This window comes from Paroedura picta, chromosome 7, assembly GCF_049243985.1.
Source record: "Paroedura picta isolate Pp20150507F chromosome 7, Ppicta_v3.0, whole genome shotgun sequence".
Lineage (NCBI taxonomy): Eukaryota > Metazoa > Chordata > Lepidosauria > Squamata > Gekkonidae > Paroedura > Paroedura picta.
The window spans coordinates 96,195,594-96,216,005 of NC_135375.1; positions in this window are offsets into that span (position 1 = coordinate 96,195,594).

A 20,412-nucleotide genomic window follows, 5' to 3' on the forward strand; every position below is an offset into this window, starting at 1 on the left:
TCTACAGCAGAGGTAGTCAACCTGTGGTCCTCCAGATGTCCATGGACTACAATTCCCATGAGCCCCTGTCAGCATTTGCTGGCAGGGGCTCATGGGATTTGTAGTCCATGGACATCTGGAGGACCACAGGTTGACTACCCCTGTTCTACAGGAAGTTCCTTCTTGGACCCTCACTTCTTTGCCTATACTGGAGACCAAGCAGACTAAATCTCTGAATTTAGGGTTCAGTGGTAGAGCACCAGCCCTGCGGGATGAAGCTCCCAGGTTCAGCCTCCCATTTCTCCAGTTTAAAGGATCAGGCTTGAAAGACCTTTGCCTTCCCAACAGTCAACACTGGCCTGGGTAGATGAACAGTGTGACTCAGCTGAAGGCAGCTTCAGATGCATATTATGGCTGGGAGGGGCAGTGACTCAGTGGTTGGGCACCTGGGTGGCAAGCCGATGACACCCAGTTCAGTCCCTGGCCCCTCCAGCTAAAATGGATCATGTGATGTGAATTACCCCTGCCAGAGGCCCCAGGAAGCCCTACTACCATTCACAGAAGACAGACCAATCGGTAGAGATGTCAAACTGCGGCCCTCCAGATGCCTATGGGCTACAGTTCCCTTGAGCCCCTGCCAGCGAACGCTGGCAGGGGCTCATGGGAATTGTAGTCCATAGACATCTGGAGGGCCGCGGTTTGACTACCCCTGCAGTAGATGCAGTATAAGGCAGCTTCCTGTGCTGGAATGGTCCTTTTATTTATTTTTATTTATTTATTTTAGATTTTTATGCTGCCCTTCCATACAGCTCTGGGCGGTTTGCATATAACATCATGGGGTAATTACACAGAACGTTGCAACAAATATAACAATCATAACATGACATGCCAACTAGAACACTATTTGAACAGGAACAGGAACACTGACACAGCTTTGGGTTGGTCAGTTCCTTTGGTCATGGGAAGGGGTGTCTGGCGGGGCAGTGGGTGATTTGGGGCTGGTCAGCCTCAAGCAACTGCCTGGTGGAGGAGCTCCCTTTTGCAGCCCTGCAAAATTGTGAGAGTTCAAACAGGGCCCTGATCTCTTCAGGGAGCTTGTTCCACCAGGTGGGGGCCAGGACTGAGAAGGCTTTGGCCTTCGTCCAACGTGCTTCTCTTGGGCCACGGATCCACAGCCAGTTGGAGGTGGCGGAGCGTAAAGCTCTTTGGGGAGTATGGGCAGGGAGGCGGTCTTTCATTGGGCCCAGACCACATATGGCCTTAAAGGTGATTACCAAAACCTTAAACTTAAGGTTTTCACATTTGAATCCCACCCCTCTGTTTTGGAGAGACTCCTTTATGCACCATTGTGACTTTTCCAGGACCAGGGCCACGGGGAAGAGGGATAGCTCCCGGATTTGGAGGCCCCTAAGCAGAGAGTGCCCAACCCCCTGCTCACTACTGCCCCTCTTCTTGCCCACCCAAATGGAGGTTGCCCTCTGCCTGTGCTCCCTTTCATATATATGTCCAAGTCAACTAACAATATGCCTTCCTCTCCCCCACCCTGAGAATGGAGATGGGGATGAAGGTGATGGATATTCAGAACATGGAGCTTCTTACCAGAACCAGATGACCACCAGTCACACTGTGATGGAATTGCATCCCAGTCTGGACACAGAGCAGCAAGGGTCAGCAAGGCATCTAGAGCAGCCTTTTGCAACCTTTTGACATGGTGGAGACCCTGAAATATTCTTCTTTTCAGGGTTCAAGGAGCCCTGGAAGTGGTCAGCTGGCCACGCCTCCCTGCCATGACCTGGAAGTGACATCACCACCTGTGTTAACAGGCAGGACCAAGGAGGGGGAGAGACAGGAGGCGGATTAAGGCAGGAGTTAAGTGTGCAGGTCCCTCCCTTTCCAAGGTACAGAAACCATGAGATAACCATGAGATAACTCACTTATGCTCAGGAGGGGGAGGAGTGGAAGTAGCTGGTTCCCTACCTTGTGGCCTAGTCCATTACGGCAGGAGGGGAAATGCCATGGGCCCCCTCTGGAGCTCCCACGGACCCCTTGGGGTCCACAAACTCCTGGTTGGCAATCTCTGATCTAGAGAGTTCAAGGTGGGTGAATGTCTTCTCTTGGTCTGGCTCGAAAGGATGTGGTGATGTTCAGAGAGGACAACTTGCAAACAGCGGTCTTGCCCGGTGGCTTGAGCCCTGGTGAGCTATTTTGAATGCTATGGAATCGACAAGTACAGCAGATGCGTTAAAAGTATCTGTGCAACTCGTGAGAGAGAAGCCCATTGACCCCACATGTGTTCCAGTTAGATTCTCAGCAGCATTGGATGCACAACAGGACTGTTCTGTCTCACAGCCACAGGGTCGTATGAGAAACACCAGCACAATTGGGGGAAACCACAACTCAAGCTCCTCCAGGCTGGGTGGCTCTTGTCATGCAGAAGCGTAGGAAGAAGGGCGCTACTTTGGATCCGATGCTACCTCAAGAGCTGAACCTAAAGCAAGGTGATACCCGGCTGCAGCTTGGACAGGGGCATGGGCATAAAGCATAGAACAATTTACCAGGTGTAGAAATAGCTTTCTTGTGTAAGGCTTAATTCTAGTGGCTTCTCTGGTCTTGACAGCTAGACTGCCACTACTGCACTGGAGCAGGATGAGGGCAGTTGGGGTTTTGTACCCTGTTTTCACTATCCAAAGGAGCCTCAAAGTGGCTTATGATCAGCTTCCCTTCCTCCCCCCACTACAGGCACCCCATGAGGTAGGTGGGGCTAGGAGAGCCCTAAGAGAGCTGCTTAGTGAGAACAGCTCTAAGAGAACTGGGGCTTGGCCTGAGGTCATTCAACTGGCTGTATGTGGATGAGTGGTGAATCAAACCCGGTTCTTCTAGATTAGAGTTTGCTGCTCTTTAACCACTCCCCCACACTGGAAGACCCAGGTTCAAGTCCTGGTTGTGCCATAAACCTCACTGGGCTGGTTACTTCCTCTCCGCCTGACCCACCTTGCAGAGTTGTTGTGAACAGCAAAGTATGAATGGAGCCATCCATGGTGCACTAAGCTCCTCGGGTTGGGAGAGAGAGAATGTACAGACAGAAACAAAGAATCTTTTTTGTGGGGCTACAGTTTATCACCATAAACACCGCTGGAACGGGAGAAAAAGAAAATCGGATATGTGTGATCAGACAACGGGCTCCAGTTAGCATTTCTGCACACTTTAGTAGCAGCAATTGTGTGGACATACCCGCTCCCCAAAAAACTTCAGCAATTTTCAACTAGTCTAGCTGGAGTTGTGACCTGCACATACACTCCTGTTGGCCATAGAACAAAGTTTGTGTCCAGTGGCACCTTGAAGTCCAAGAAAGTTTGGTCTTAAATGTTGATACAAGGGGGTAGCCGTGTTGGTCTGAAGCAGCACAACAAAACAAAATCAGAGCCCAGTGGCACCTTTAAGACCAACAAAGATTTATTCAAGGTGAGCCTTGAAAGCCTTTGCCTTGAATAAATCTTTGTTGGTCTTAAAGGTGCCACTGGGCTCTGATTTTGTTTTGTTGGTCTTAAAGGATTCAGCTTATACCTTGGATAAAACTTTGTTGTTGTTGTTAGGTGCAAAGTCGTGTCTGACCCATCGCGACCCCATGGATCCTCCAGGCCTTCCTGTCCTCTACCATTCCCCGGAGTCCATTTAAGCTCGCACCGACTGCTTCAGTGACTCCATCCAGCCACCTCATTCTCTGTTGTGCCCTTCTTAGTTGCTCTCAAAGGTGCCTCTGGGACTCCAGCTTTGTTCTGCGGCTTAAGACCAAGACGGCTGCCCACCTGAATCTATCTTCAGATGGTGATGTGTGGACTTATGACCGAAGGGAGTGCTCCACTGTGTGTCTGCCATATGCCCTGATGTCCTTAGATGCTTGCTTCCTAGTCAGACTTTATGTCCATCAGGAGACATTGATATAAATTTGGCAGATGGTGTGAATCAGTCCTTCAAGCGATCCTCCTTAATGAATGACAGAAAATCAAATCCCCCTGGAAAGTGTCAAGATACCTCTGCAATGACCATTAAATATGGGAAGGAAACTGAGGAAAGGGTTGGGGCTCAGTGGCAGAGCATGTGCTTGGTAGGCAGAAGGTCCCAGGTTCAATCCCCAGCCTGCCTAAGGAAAAGGACCAGCGAGCAGGTGACAGGAAAGACCTCAACGTGATACTCTGGAAAGATAATACTGAGCTTAAACCCCCACCATCTTACTCAATAGCAGGCAGCTTTGTGTGTCATGTAAATATCCAAAGGTGTGAAATGGGGTTTCTGAAATGCCCTGTGGCAGGGGTAGTCAAACTGCGGCCCTCCAGATGTCCATGGACTACAATTCCCAGGAGCCCCTGCCAGCTAACGCTGGCAGGGGCTCCTGGGAATTGTAGTCCATGGACATTTGGAGGGCCGCAGTTTGACTATCCCTGCCCTGTGGCATATTGGAGGGGATGAGAAATGATAATAGGGCTCAATAAATCCTGGGAATGGCAAAATCAAGGCACAAGTGCACAGCAGACAGAAAGGCAACACAGGAGGAAAGGAGGCTTAGAGTTTACAGCATAATGGCAGCAGAAACGCTGCTGCTGAGCGGCAGTGTGCAGAGAATGACAGCTGAATGACACACTATTCCTCTGTGATCGAAGAGTTGTGTGTCTGTGAGTTTTGGATCCCCAAAGGTTCTGCTGGGATAAACTCTGTCAATCTTTATGGAGTCCCTAGACTCCTGCTTTGTCTTGCTGAACAAATCACATGGCTACTCTGGAGTAACCATCCCCTTTTCTGTTTTTCTGACGACTTGATAAGTTTGATATCCCATTTATTTATGCTTTAAAAAAAATCCTCAGCCTGGTTGGTCTGGGCAGATTTCTTCCAGCACCCTTCCAGCTGGGTGTAGTAGTTAAGAGTGGTGGCTTCTAATCTGGGGAGCCGGGTTTGATTCCCTGCTCCTCCTCCACATGCTGGGTGACCTTGGGCTAGTCACAGTCCTGGTAGTGCTCTTCTCACAGAGCAACTCTCTCAGAGCTCTCTCAGCCTCACCTACCTCACAGGGTGTCTGTTGCGGGGAGAAGAAGGGAAGGCGATTGTAAGCCGCTTTAAGACTCCTTCGGGTAGTGAAAAAGCAGGATATAAAACCCCACTCTTCTTGTTCCTTTTCATTCCTTCTGCAGTGCTGCCTTCAAAAGTGGAAGGGGTTTTATTCAGTAGCTTCAAATGGGTGCTTGCTTCCTAGTTAAAGGGTTTAGCATGTGCTCTTTAAAACTGTTAATCTCACACACAACACTCTGCAGCCTTCACCAACAACATTGTTTTCCTTTTAGAGCTAATCCTGCCCACCCACCTCCCACCCTCCATTTCATCATAGCTCCGTTCATTCCTGTAGCTTTGCTGGCACCGAAAAAATGAAATTACCAATATCTGCATTTGATGGAAGAAGGAGAGCGCTGCCAAGAGTGCATTCTTTAATTGTGCAGCAAAGATGATGTTAGACTCCACAGAAGGCAAATGACAATGGAAGAGGCGTGCATTTTAAAGAATCAAAATGAAAACCAAGCGAGCACGAAAAATAGCAGTTGACACGCCTGAAGGCAAAGCAAGGGGGTTTCGAGGTGGGAGATGCCGATGCTCTGCAACTCCATGCACAATTACCTGTAGAGATGGAGCACAAATTAGGGCAGGGGTGGCGAAACAGTGGCTCTCCAGATGTTCATGGGAGAAGTAGTCCATGGTCATCTGGAGAGCCACAGTTTGCCCCCCCAAAAAATTAGGGTAATGAGTGTGGAATTGGGATAATCCTGCTGCTTCTGTTTCCCACTTCCATGTACAGGGGACAGTGCACATATACCTGAATGTTCTTAGGCTCCCGCTGTAGGAGTACAGCTCGTGCATGGGGAACATAGACACATAGTAGAACTTTACCCAGGGTTTCAGTTTCAGTGAGTGCTGTGGGACTTGAGAGCCAGTTTGGTGTAGTGGTTAGGAGTGCGGACTTCTAATCTTGTGAGCCAGGTTCGATTCTGCACTCCCCCACAGGCAGCCAGCTGGGTGACCTTGGGCTCGCCACGGCACTGATAAAACTGTTCTGACTGAGCAGAGATATTAGGGCTCTCTCAACCTCACCCACCTCACAGGGTGTCTGTTGCGGGGAGAGGAAAGGGAAGGCAACTGTAAGCCACTTTGAGACTCCTTCGGGTAGAGAAATGCGCCATATAAGAACCAACACTTCTTCTTCAGTAATATCAGGGCTCTCTCAGCCTCATCTACCTCACAGGGTGTCTGTTGTGGGGAGAGGAAAGGGAAGGGGATTGTAAGCTGTTTTGAGACTCCTTCAGGGAGTGAAAAGCAGGGTATAAAGACCAACCTTCTTTTTGTGTGCTCACTAGGTATAATCCCTCAAACCTCCAGTTAAAAGGATCTGACAGCAGGTGGTATAGAAAATCGCTCCCAGTCAGAGTACATAATCTGACCTTGAAATAGCAATTTTCTCACTCCGTATCCCTGTTCACACATTACAGCAAACACGTATGTTGGGGGCCAGTACCTGGATAAATATGGGGGGGGGGGGTTAGTCACATGTTCAGCTGTACATGTGTTGAATGGAACAGAAAAATTAAGTTGCACGTGGATTGTAGGTGCATTTGCTTGTGAACAGGGCTGGATTGTGTGCTGTTCCTGGACTGTAGGTGCATTCTCTGGAACTTGTGCCCAAGGCTAACATAAGGCAATTCCATATGTTCTGTGAACAGCTCCAAGTAGTGATTATCCTTTCTGCAGTTCTCATAGTGATCACCAGGAGGAGGTTGAAAACACATCTAGCTTCAGCCCATATTGGCCTGCTGGATCATACTGTTTTCTTCGGCTTTGAAACACTCAATGGATGCTTTTTCCTTTGCGTCCTTTTCTTTTAAAAAGAGAGAATCTCTTCATTTATTCAATTGGAGGAGGCATTTTAGTTTGCAAACCACTGTTCTGATACAGCAAGGAGAGCAAAACTGGCTTCCAATGCAATTGTCAAAACTAAAAAAATAACAGACTTTTAAAACTGTAATAAGAATTTTAATAACTGGAATGAACCGTCTGTATGATTGTGATTTTATTTTTGTAAGCAGCCCTGAGCCCACGAGGGAATGCAATATAAAAATGCAATAAATAAGTAAATAAATTAATTAATAGAAGATAAAACTCCCTAAAAACGAGTTATCCTGGCAGGTCACTGTAGGAGGTGCCAAAGAGTTCCAAAGGACAGGGGCTGTTCCAGAGAAGGCTCTGCTTGGTGTCTCAGTTGTTTACACCCCAGAAAAAGGGGGAACACAGAGTGAAGCCTCCCGTCTTGATTGTAAGATATGGAGAAGAATATCCTGGAAGAGCTTTTCTTCCATAGATGCTGGATTTTCTACTTTCAGGATAATAATCATCATCTCTACCAATGGGGTCCGGAAGGAACGTAGAAGTCAGTGACTGGGGTGAAATAATCTCTGCAGTGCCCAAGCTGGCTTGCAAAGCTTCCTCAAATACTCACTGTAGTAATTGACAGCGCGATCTTAAGGAAACGTCCCTGAGAGTAAGCCCCCTTGGACAGACCGGAATAGGATTCTGAGTAGATCTGCTTAATGATTGCTCTCCTAATTTGTGTTCTCACACAGTTCCCTCTGTTTCCAAATATTTAAAAAAACCCAATGGCTATCATAACAGCAGATAAAAGTAAGCCATACTCTACTGGTCTACCCTGGAAAGACTACTGATGTAAAGGCAGGAGGGAGATTAATGTAAAATTTGATTCTTTTGGGGGTAGTCATGATTGCCTGTTGCAGCAGAAGGAAAAGACACTGTGGCACCTGAAAACCTAGCCCATTCTAGGTTTTAGCCAGCCAGGTTCATTGTTAACTTCATATGCAGTTTTGACTAGGGTTTTTTTAATTGTTATTCTTGGTTTCTCTATGATTAGAAGGCCGTGCAAACTGTCTCAGTCTCTTACATGTTTGCACAGGCATTGCACAACTAATTTCAGCTGGATCAGGGCCAGAATACTCTAGAAACCTTCATTTATTTGTTTTTTTACTAAGCTACATGGCTAGCAGGTTGATTAAACTGGTCTGTTATCGCTACCTGAATTGTTTTTAAATTAAGCTCTGACTTACACCTCTGTTTCTAGGTCCATTTTCACGTCATATTTGTAGAGTCTAGGGTAATGTCATCTACAGCTTTTTTGAATCTAAACTTAGGGTAGATGTTGTCCAGTTGTTATAGGTGTGGTATAGGCTCTGTCATCCTTTCATGCTCTGACAAATGCGTCATAAATAGCAAAAGTATCATTTGCTGTGCAATCCTGAGTCAAGTTATACCCTTCCTAGTCCATTGACTTCACTGGGCTTAGACGGGTATATGTCTGCTTAGGATGGCATGATCAGTAAGTTCCTTTTGGAAATCTGCTAAATTCTACTTGATGTCTTTATGACTTGCACGTTATCATCTCTCTTAGCACCACTGCTGATAAACAGCCGCATATAGCTTGAAATTGACTGATTTCGGGCAGTGTGTCTTGGTAACACATTCACCCCTCTATTCAGAGTTTGAAGTTGTTCCTTAATCATGTTGCGCAGTATGCTAGGGTGCCAGTAAGGGAGCTGAATAATTAAGAGCTCCTACTAGCCACATGGATCCTCTTGTGGCGCAGAGTGGTAAGGCAGCAGACATGCAGTCTGAAGCTCTGCCTGTGAGGCTGGGAGTTCAATCCCAGCAGCTTGACTCAGCCTTCCATCCTCCCGAGGTCGGTAAAATGAGTACCCAGCTTGCTGGGGGGTAAACGGTAATGACTGGGGAAGGCACTGGCAAACCACCCCGTATTGAGTCTGTCATGAAAACGCTGGAGGGCGTCACCCCAAGGGTCAGACATGACACGGTGCTTGCACAGGGGATACCTTTATCTTATAAGCCACATACCTCTAAAAAGATCTCTGCTATGATCTCCCAGTGATCCTCCACTGGGGCTATGCAACTTTGCTACATCTTTTGTGTTGAATGCAGTTGTATCAGCCTGATGGAAAGGCACACCAATGCCACTGGTCTTTAGAAGAGGCTCCCTGTTGACTCTCAGGATGAGTCACTGTTCTAGGCTTGCTTCTTCTGAATCAATAGATACTGCCAGAATAGTGAAAAGGGGTGGGATACCTGAACCAGGTTTCTGATATATTCAAAAGGCTAGTTCTTGTTAACTTGGTAATCTATACGTCTAGGCTGTAAAACTTCAGATTGCATGTCGTATTTTGATTAAATAACCTATCTGGTGTGTTCCCCCCCCCCCAAGTCCTTGATTGTGGAGGCTAGTTAAGAGAGAAGGATAAGGAATAATACTCTTCATGAAGATACTCGTTTTATCAGAAGGGACTTTGGCCTGTTTACTTTTTTGGTATGAAACAATGTTCAGTCACACGCATACACACCCCGTTTCCACTTGAGGTGCTGTGGTGTGGTCCTAGGGATCAGAATACATCTTTTTTTAGATGTAAAACTGACCCGTTTCTCCAGTTTTAATTTGGACAAAAGTACATCTTGACTGCCAGAAATGTCGGAAGTATGATGTTAATAACACGTATGTGGTGTTTTCCAAGTGGAACAACCCTTGCCCGCCTTCAGCGCTGCTCATTTAGGAATGAACTTTTGGTGGCAGAAGAAAGAGCCATGACAAATAGCTCTTCATCGGAGATCTGCAGGGCCTGTAATATGGGACTCTTCTGCCAGGCCTATGGGAAAGGCCAGGATGACGGGAGAACTACTGGGGTCCTCCCTCCCCCTCCCTGTCTCAGATCCTTTCTAACTTCAGACTTCCTGCTGCATGTGGAGATCATCCCAGTATGCTACTAAGACAGAATGGCCAGCGAGACAACAGTGGGAGTGGAGTCAGCAGAGTCAGGATTTTAATTTATTTATTATTTAATTTCTAGGCCACCGCTTCTAGCCAGCTAGCTCACAGTGCCTTACCAACATTCATTAAAAATACATTCAATCAACAATAAAACAACCAATACAAATTCCCACCCACCCACCCCCTCTCTCTCTTTCTTTCTCTCTCTCTCTCTCTCACACACACACACAGAACCATTCTCTAAGCCTGCAGCCAACTGCTATACATCCAGGGATTGATGTTAAAAGACGAGCAGTGGAGGAAGGCCAGATCTACCTCTGCCTGGCCTCAACCAAACGCTTGGCAGAAGAGTTGTTTTATAATGTTTTATTACTGTGATTTAATTATATCCATCACTTGTACACTGCCCTGAGCCCACCCGTGGAGCAAGGCGGTCAAATTGTTAAAATATAAGTCAATAACAAATAGATAAATATGTATGCACTGCTGTGACTTGAGAACAGGAATTGTCTCCCCATCAGAGGTGAGTTTGGCAGTGGGACCCACCAGGAAAGGGGCTTCTCATTAGTGGCTCCCCAGTTCTGTCAAGTTCACGTCAAAGGAGACAGGCTAGATCTGTCCCACTGCCCTTCTCAGAGGGCAAGAAAATTACTTCTGTGTTTATCAAACCTTTAAGGCAGGGGTAGTCAACCTGTGGTCCTCCAGATGTCCATGGACTACAATTCCCATGAGCCCCTGCCAGCAAATGCTGGCAGGGGCTCATGGGGATTGTAGTCCATGGACATCTGGAGGACCACAGGTTGACTACCCCTGCTTTAAGGGACCAATAACATCTTTGACAGTGTGATGTAATGGCTGATATATAAAAAAGGATTTGAAGAGCCAGTGTGGAGTAGGGATTTGGGAGATCCAGGTTTGCATGCCTGCTCTGCCAGTCACACACAGTCAGCCTAACTTAACCTCGCAGAGTAAGGGTAAGATGGTAGAGAGGAGAATGATATTAAGCCCTTTTGGGTCCCCATTGGGAAGAAAGGTGGGGCACAAATAGGGTTGCCAGGTCTGGGTTGGGAAATGCTGGAAATGTTTGGGGGGTGGAGCCCAAGGAGGGCAGGGTTTGGGGAGGGGAGGGACCTCACCATGGGGTTTGGGGAGGGGAGGGTGGCCAGACAGTCCACCCTCCATGGCAACCGTTTTCTCCAGAACTGAACTCCTGGAGATCAGTTGTGATCATAGGAGAACTCCAGCTGCCCCCTGGAGGTTGGCAAGCCAAGAGGAAGTAAGCTAAAACAAATATTGGAACAAAGTTTGGGTCCGGTGGCACCTTTAAGACCTACAAAGTTTTAATCACGGCATAAGCGTCCATGTGCAGGCACGCCTCTTCAGATAGAAACATTGGTTTGGGGCAAAACAGTCCTGGATCGACATGTCCACAGCTGGTAAACTTGAGCAGAACAGAATCTGTCTTGGCTCATGGAATTGTCGTGAGGAGAAAGTCGTGGAGTAGGCTGCAGCCCTTGGGAGAAGGGTAGCATCAAAGGCCTTTCTTCTAAATATCTTTGAACGGGTTGTGTTTAAAACAAATTGTACTGAATTTTGTTTTAGAGATTTTGCTAGCCCCTTTGGAGGCCTGTCCGTCAAAACTGGGGGCCCTAATTGGTAAGTAAAGACAGATAAGCAGGCAGGCACAATGGCACAATGCTTTAAATTGGGTTTCATATGCAATGGAGGAAAATGGATCCAATGCAGTTTTCTGCAGGAGGGCTGAGTTGTGCCCGCAATTGATTTGCGAGTGTTTTAAGTACCTGGGGAGGGGGGAGCCTTTCCTTTTGAAAGTCAGCAAGGCGAGAACTGAGGCTATGAGACACCTCCAAGAAGGAAACTCATTTGTCCTACTCCCAACTTCCTGCTGGGGTGTTAAACGGGAATTCCACACTTAATCTAAACATTTGCTGCCGAACTCAAGTGTGAACGACCAAACAATTGCTGCATCCCCGAGGAGGGAGCCGGTCCCTTTTATTGTGTCCCGAAGAGAAACCCCACCCATAAGCTCCATTCGACAGGAGCTGCATTTTCAATTAAGATTTTGGGGCCGTCACAGAATGGTGCCGGTGAAGAACAATGGAAATGGGTGAAACTTCTAGTAACTATTGTAAGAGACACAGAGAAGTCGTCCGATTACAAATAGGACAATTTTGCTTTTCAATCCTATTAGTGGCTTTGAGGAGAACTTCAAAAAGGTCCTTAACTCTCCCACTGGCATCAAACGGGTCTCATTTTGCCTAGTTCCCAGCCTAAGAAACCAGGGCTTCATCTCTTTGACACTTGGAAGAATCAATTGAGGAATTCTACTTGATTGGTGGGGAAAGTGTTTGCATGAGGCTGTCCTTGCAATGAGGCTGTCCTTACTTTGCCCTCTTGGTCCTTCAGCCTTGAGAATCTGCAGCACTCACAGATTCAGGTGGGTTGCTGTGTTGGTCTGAAGCAGCAGAGACCCGAAGAAGTGTGCTTGCACAGGAAAACTGATGCCCAGAACATATAAATAAAATGGTTAGAGAGTGCTGGCAGGAGCTGGGACTTATGGCCTACCAATCAGGTAGGCTGTCCCAGCTGTCCCATTCCTGATTGGCTGTCTGTCCAACAAACAGCCAGTCAGGAGGGATGTCTCACCCCTGGCTGCATCCCCCTCCCTCTTCCATCTAGAAGAAGTGCTAACCCAGTAAGCGGGAGCTGGGATGGAGAGCGGAGGGCCCGGGACTGCGGGCCCAGTAGGGGTAGGGTAAGGAGGGAGGGAGTCCCCACCAGTACTCACCCCTACCCTGAGCAGCCTCAGCTGCAACCTCACCAGGCTTCAGCGACAGTGCTGGAGGGTGGGGGAGAGGGTGAGCTAGTCCACGCCAGCGCTCCTGCTGCCCCAAGCAGCTCCGGCCTCGGCCTTGCCAGGCCTGGTGGAACCTTCTACTAATGAGATCAGAGCCCTGCAGGATTAAAACAGTTCCACAGACTGAACTGTTCTGCCAGGAAGCCCTGGCCCTGGTTTGGAAGCCCTGGCCCTGGTTGAAGCCAGTTTTCTCTTTGAGGGTAGGGACCCTGAGCAAGGTTCTCTTGACCATAAGACTCCCTAGGGGATGTAGTAGAAGCCGAGACAAGGATCCCAGACAGCCTAGGGCTTTGGTGAGAGTCAAAAGCTTCAGCTGATCCGATCTCCCATCTGTCGTTGTAGGTAGTAGTTGAATTTCTCTTGAGATTACACCTTATCTCTAGATAAGAGGAAATGGCTGCTTTGGAGGTTAACCCCCTTCCTCCCCAAACAACAGTTTTCCCAGATTCTAACCCTCCTCCCAATCTCTAGGAATTTCTCAGCCCAGAACTGGTAACTTTAATTGTTTTTAATGCAGAGAGGAAGATGAAGTCAACACAGAATTCTTTCACATGACACTGAGGATTCTGGGCTGGGTTTTCATTGCCCATGTGAATGTAAAACTCCCCATGGGAGTTTTCTGGGCACTTTCCACCATCAGTTGCCATTTTCCCCACAATCCTCTAGGCATCACCACTTTTAAAAGCTAAGCCCCATGGTGGCACAGCGGGCCGACAACTTGAAAATGTGGGTCAAATCATTTGCAGGGCAAGGAAATGTTTTCCGTTCCCTGCAGGTCGCAAAATGATGAGGTTCTTGGACTGTGATCTTTCCAAAACAACTGAACTTTCCCAGGTTTGGAACGTAGCATGTCGTGGCTGGAGAGAGGACTATTTGAACACCGAATTTTGTGGTGTTCAAATTTTTTAACATCTTGTGGATGTTAAAAAAAAATTAAAGTGCCATAGTTTGGAAGCCAAAATACAAAGAAAAACCTCCATCCAGATATTGCTGTGCCTAAGGCAACCTAGAAACCCTCATGGGTGAGGTAGACTCTGGATTAGGGACCTTCCAAGTTTAGCTACTGTAGCTTAATATATACCTGCCAGGCAAATTTGACTGGCTTCAGACGCAGGTGGAGGTCACTTAAGTCAGGGCGCTTCTGCACTGGCACCTTAACTCCCCCAATTTCTTCCCCATGCCTTGGCATTTAGGCTATGGAGTTCTAGCACTGGGATCAGGATTGATACTATTGAAGAAGAGTTGGTTTTTATGTCCCACTTTTCTCTCCCAGAAGGAGTCTCAAAGCGACTTGCAATTGCCTTCCCTTCCTCTCCCCACAACAGACCCACCTGTGAGGTAGGTGAGACAGAGAGAGCTCTGACAGAACTGATTTGTGACAACAGCTATAAAAGAACTGTGACTAGCCCACGGTCACCCAGCTGGCTGAATGTGGAGGAATGGAGAATCAAGCCCAACTCTCCAAATTAGCAGCCACCACTGTTAACCATTTCCCTCTTCTCTTACTTGTTGAATGGTTGTTTTTTTAAAGTGCTGAACTATAGGGTTCCCAAGCTCCAGGTGGTAGCTGGAGATCTCCTGGGATTACAACCGATCTTCACCTGGAGAAAATGGCTGCTTTTGAAGTCCCTCCCCTCTCCAAGCCCCTCCCTCTTCAGGCTCCACCCCCAAACTCCAAGTACATACCACTTTGGAGCCTGCAATCCCAGTTATTATGCTGGGAATGTCTTGCTAGAGTGCTACACATTTTGAATTTTGGTTAGAGACATTGTTATTTATTCTTGTTTATAATAAAAAGGTATAGTGTATGAGCTGCTCTGGAAACCTTCGGGCTACGAGGCAGGATATAAATCTCATCCATCAAACCCATCCAACAAATAAACACAAAAAGACGAAATGGCTTAATGCAGCTTGACGGGTCTTCGTGACAAGAGACACACCAGTACAAGCCCACTTGCCACCTACCGTGGCAGGACAGGTGCCTGCCATTGCCACGCCCCTCCTGGTCTCCTGCAATTTCAGAAACGTAGCAAAAAACAGAGGGTCACTGAAGGGTCCTTAGTGGGCCGAAGATCAGAATGGTCACAGCCACCGTTTTCCCTCTGGTAATATATGGATGTGAGAGCTGAACCCCAAGGAAGTGTGAGCAAAAGAAGATAGAGATGCCTTTGAATTATGGACCTGGAGACCTCGACTGAAAATTTCATGAATTGCAGGAAAAACAAATCAATCTCTTCTGGACCAAATTAAATCCGCTTTCTTCAGGCAAGTATCTGTAAACAAAATATCTCATATTTCGTAAGTAAAATGTCTCATACTCTCAGAATGCATGCAAATGATGGCTTAGAACAGCCTTCCTCAACATTCTTACCATTGAGAAACCCCAGAAGTGGTGCAATGGTGCAAAATATGGTTGAGAAGCAGAGCTGTGGACGTGCCCACCTGCAGCCCCTCCCAGTCCCACCCCATCCTGGCCCATCTCTGCTCATTTTGGGAGGGTAAGGTGGGTCAACATGACCGTATATGGCCACATCGCCTGATAAATGTTTAACACATTTTTAAAATGTATAAAAGAATCAACTCCTACTCATTCGGGAAGCCCTTCCAGGGCTGTCAAGAAACCCCAGAGTTCCACAAAACCTTAGATGAGAAAGCCTGGCTTAGAAAAAACTTGGTGAGATGGAAGGGAGCAGAAGAAGAGGTAGACAAAGACCAAGATGGATGGCTAGAATCAGAGATGTAAGTGGATCGCTCTTACAAAGACTTAAAGAAATTGGGTGGAAGGCCCTTGTTCACAAAGTCACCATGAGTTGGAAACGACTTGAAAGAACCTCAAAACAACAAAGTGGGCCAGCAAACATGGCTTGATCAAACACAAAGCATGAAAGGCACTACTTGAGAGACTTCCCGTGCATAATTTTGGGTCCGTAAGTAATACATAAAAGAAGCTAATTACAGATGAGTGTGTTGTTTTACAGTGGCCTCTTTTTAAGGACAAATTAGGTATCACTCTAGACACACCTTGCCTGGAAGAACGTGATGGGTGTGAAAGTGATGGGTGTGAAAGAGTTCTTTGTTTCTCAGTCATGCCACTTGTATAAGCAGAGCATCATTTAGCTTACAAGGACTGCCTGTCCCTTGTCCCCAGAGCTCAGTTTCAGACTCTACCAGCTGCGTCTTCCTAATACCTTTCTTCATGAACTACCCATTGGGTTTCCAATCTCCAGGTGGAGGCTGGAGATCTCCTGGGATTACTGTTGTTTGCTGCCCTGAGTCGGCTTCCCGGGAGGGTGGTATCCAAATCAAATCAATAAATAATGCAGGTACAGCTGCCATTCAAAGGAACCAGAATCCACATGCAAAATCCATGCATTGTCCCATGCACACATCGATTTCATTTCAGGGACCTGCATGCCTATGATACCTGTGATGGACAGGTTCTTACAGCTGATGAATGTAACACTTGCACAGGGCTATACGGAACCAACCTACACTTCCTTTCTTCCCATGGTGTTGTTCCAGTGCTGAGTTTTGCCAGCTCTGTTGGGGATTTCCCCCCAACCTCCCCCAGTTTAAAGAAACGTAGATAATTTCACATAATCAGCAAAAAATACCTTGGCTCGCTGTTCATTCCGCCAAACAGGTTATTACTGTTAGGAAGCATTGGCCGTCCTCCGTCTGATCCCGACGGCAGCTTAGCTCATTACGAGTCTCTTTCCATTCGAAAGCTCGGTCATTTGTTCCCGGCCTTTACCTCCAATCTCTTCACCAGCCTCTGATCCCTCGGAGGACTTTCCAACCCCCACGGCAGAGTTGCTTCATTTCCTTAATGGCCTTCTGCAGGAACTTTATCAAGAGCCTAAATGAATTACTTCCACAGGTCCCGTGTTTCCCACCGCACTTAACTCTTTATGGAGAACAGACAACATGTTGGGAAGACAAAGGGATTTATGCCTCAATACAGTCACAGTAGACCAGGGGTAGTCAAACTGCGGCCCTCCAGATGTCCATGGACTACAATTCCCACGAGCCCCTGCCAGCGAATGCTGGCAGGGGCTCCTGGGAATTGTAGTCCATGGACATCTGGAGGGCCGCAGTTTGACTACCCCTACAGTAGACGGTGTGGTAAGTCCGGACTGTTCTACTTGAGGCTACAGGTAGCCGAACACCTGCTTGGCCGGCCCTCTATAGAAAACCCCCTTGTGCTTACAAAACGGAGACTTCCTCAGATGACTCTGTTTTCCGCTAATCAGCTCAGTGAGCGGCAAAACTGGCAGGGGAAAATGGGGGGCAACGGGTGTCATACTAATGCTAAGGCAGCACTTCCAGTGAACCTGGAAGTGACATCATCATGTTGGGCGACACTCTAGCATTTCCATAGAGTTCTGGGCGAATGCTTGAGCATCACCCTGGCATTATGACTTCACATACTGATGTCATAGCCTCAGTATGATGCTGAAAAGTAACTCCCTGCCCCCTCAATTTCTCATTGGTTGCCAAACCTTAATATATAATATGGAGCAATCATCAATGTAGTGCTATACCTGAAGTTAGACAGCCTCATTACAGGTTACAAAGTTTTCTTCTTTGTTGAGCAACAACAGGAGAACATCGAAGTAGATATGTTGTGCGTTTCAGACCTATGTTTGCCATTTCTCCCAAAGGGGACAAGGAATCCTCATCCCCAACTCCTGCTGCCCGCTGCCAGACAAAAGCCTCCGGGGAGGGCGGTATATAAGTATGATAAATAAAACTTGCAGTGAGAGCATCTTCTGTGCTGCTGCTGTCCAGGAAAACCTGAAAATGGCATAGGGCAGCTCTAGGAATCACTGAAGACCTCTATGGTAAAACCATAGAGCTTCTGGAAATTCCTAGAGCTACCATACAACAGTTCAGTGTTTCCCAGGAAGTGACATAGCATCACTGTTGGGCAAACCTGTCCAGACCCACGTGTGCTCTTTTTGTCCTTGCAGCTGGGGTGTGCAGGCAGAAATGGTCTTGGCTTTCCCTTTCCACTATTCCTTCTTGCTATTTACTGCAAAACCTGCAGCCACCTATGTGATTTCACGAAGGGAAATCTGAAACATGCCTCCACAGCTGTCCATGCCTTCGCTCTTCCCTGTAGTCCAGCATTCAGTTCTTTATATCTGTTTGTATCCTCCCTTTTCACATCTCCCAAATTCTCCATCTCAGAGAGCAACATTTCGGATGCACCGTGGGGTGGTGGGGAAGGAAGTCAGTATGACCCGGGAGGCCTTGCAGGTGCCTCTTCATAATGAAAGTCTGCTGAGTCACTTATGTGAATGGTCATCATGTCTTCTTTCCCAGACCTTTAGAGGCTGCCTCTGCAAAGAATCCCTTAGAGCAGGGGTAGTCAACCTGTGGTCCTCCAGATGTCCACGGACTACAATTCCCATGAGCCCCTGCCAGCAAATGCTGGCAGGGGCTCATGGAAATTGTAGTCCATTGACACCTGGAGGACCACAGGTTGACTACCCCTGCCTTAGAGAATCCTCTGTGAAGCAGTGCAGACGGCAGCTTCTTCGGCTACGGTGCTATTATCAGCAGTCGGCTGTGGCACTTTAAGGCACCGGGAAATGTGAAGTCTGCTCTGTTTCAGAACAAAAGAAGCCAGTGTCAGATCTTTGCACTGCATCCATTGAACAGCTTAAACAATTCAATTCCCATAATAAAAGTGTGCAGGCTTTCCTAGGCAGGCTGTTCCTCATCATGCATACAAAGGTATGTTTATGTCTCTCTGTGTGTGATTTCCAGCAACAGAGAGAGAGAGAGAGAGAGAGAGAGAGAGAGAGAGAGAGAGAGAGAGCTTGCCCTTGAAAAGCAGCCATGGAATAGGGTTTTCTTTTTGGTGGTACAGAATTGTTCAGAAGGGCATTTTTTAAAATGGTAATGGGGGCATATTATAGCAAAACGGTTCAGGAAACGGTTCAAATATCAAAGGAATGGGACTTTGAACTACATCACTGAACGCAGTTCAGATTCTTTGCTATACATTTTATCCTTCTCTCTGCTTTTTATACCTGATCCTGTTTTTCATCATTGTTTAACATATGTCTTGATGCCTTGCTTCAGACTGCTAGAAACCTAGTCATCCTCCCATCAAGTCACTCCCAAATTTCTGGTGACCCGTAACGTTTCCAAGGCAAGAGACATTCAGAGGTGGTTGGCCATTGCCTGATTCTGCTTAGTGACCTTGGTCTTCCTTGGTGATCTCCCGTCCAAATGAGAACCAGGGCTGACCTTGCTTAATTTCTGACATCTGACAAGATCAGGCTAATCGGAGCTATCCTGGTCAGGGCTATCCTAGCCTATTGCATTGTTTATCAGACATCTTGTCCTATTGATTGCATTGATTTACACCAGCCTTTGTCAACTTTTTACCCTTGAGAAACCCCTGAAACATTCTTCAGGCTTCGAGAAACCCCAGAAGTGGTGCAATCATCCAGAGTATGGTTGGGAAGTAGAGCTGTCCACCTGGGGCTCCTCCCTTCCCACTCCCTCTAGGTCCTTCATTGGCCATTTTGGGAGGTGGGGGATATCAATGTGACCACATATGGTCATATCACCCAATACATCTGCTCCCTGCTTGATCTTGAGAGCCGGTGTGATGTAGTGGTTAAAGAGTGGGGGAGTCTAATCTGGACAGCTGCCTTTGATTTCCCCATTCCCCCTCCATGGTTAGCCAGCTAGGGCACTTTGGGCTACTCACTGTTCTTGTAGGACTGTTCTCATAAAGCAGTTCTCCTAGAGCTCTCTCAGTCCCACCTACCTCACAGGGTGTCCGTTGTGGGGAGAGCAGGGCATCCCAGCCTATGAGCTGGGCCACCCAGCATGTGCAGTGCCTGCAGCACCACAGGGTACACCCGGCCATCTTCCCTACCATGTGCTGGGCAGGTGAGAAGGCTGGGAGAGAGCATGGTGGCCCAGTCAGGGGATCCAGGCTGCTGAGGCTAACATGGCACCATGGAGCACATTCAGCCACTCTACCCTCCCCGCCCCCAGCCAGCCTTCTACCCTTCCCTGGTTTATCTGCTGCCGACTCTTCTTACCGCTTCCCTGGTGCCCAGAGGTGGCAGTAAGGAGATGAGGATGTGGAAGACCCACGATTGGTCCTCAGACAATACTAGCTGTGATAGACAAGTGGTCTGTCTCAGTTATAGGATCGTAGAATCATGGAAGGGACCCCCAGGGTCATCTAGTCCAACCCCTGCAGAATGCAGGAAATTCACAACTACCTGCCCTCCCACAGTGACCCCAACCCCATGCCCAGATGATGCTCCCAATAGAAGAAAGGTTCATGTCAGAAAACCTGAGACTTGTGAAACCAAATGCGAGTGAGACATGAAGGATCCAATAGTCCGTACGAGACATGGGAACTTGTGTTCTTAAATACCCACCGCCATTTATAACTTGCTCCAGTGCTGTTTCCTGGTGGAGAGTGCAACTGAGAGCGTGTTATACGAGTGCCCCCTTCCAACCACGACACAACCGGGGGAGAGCAGCGTGCTATATCTGGGGGGATGCAACGGTTGTTGTCGCTCTGTGTGATGCAAAGAGAGAGTGGCGTTCTCTGGTGAGCGCCATAATAATAACACAATTTATCATCATTCTCCCGGCATAAAATGCGCTGGGTGACAAGGCTTACTAATGGAAATGGATT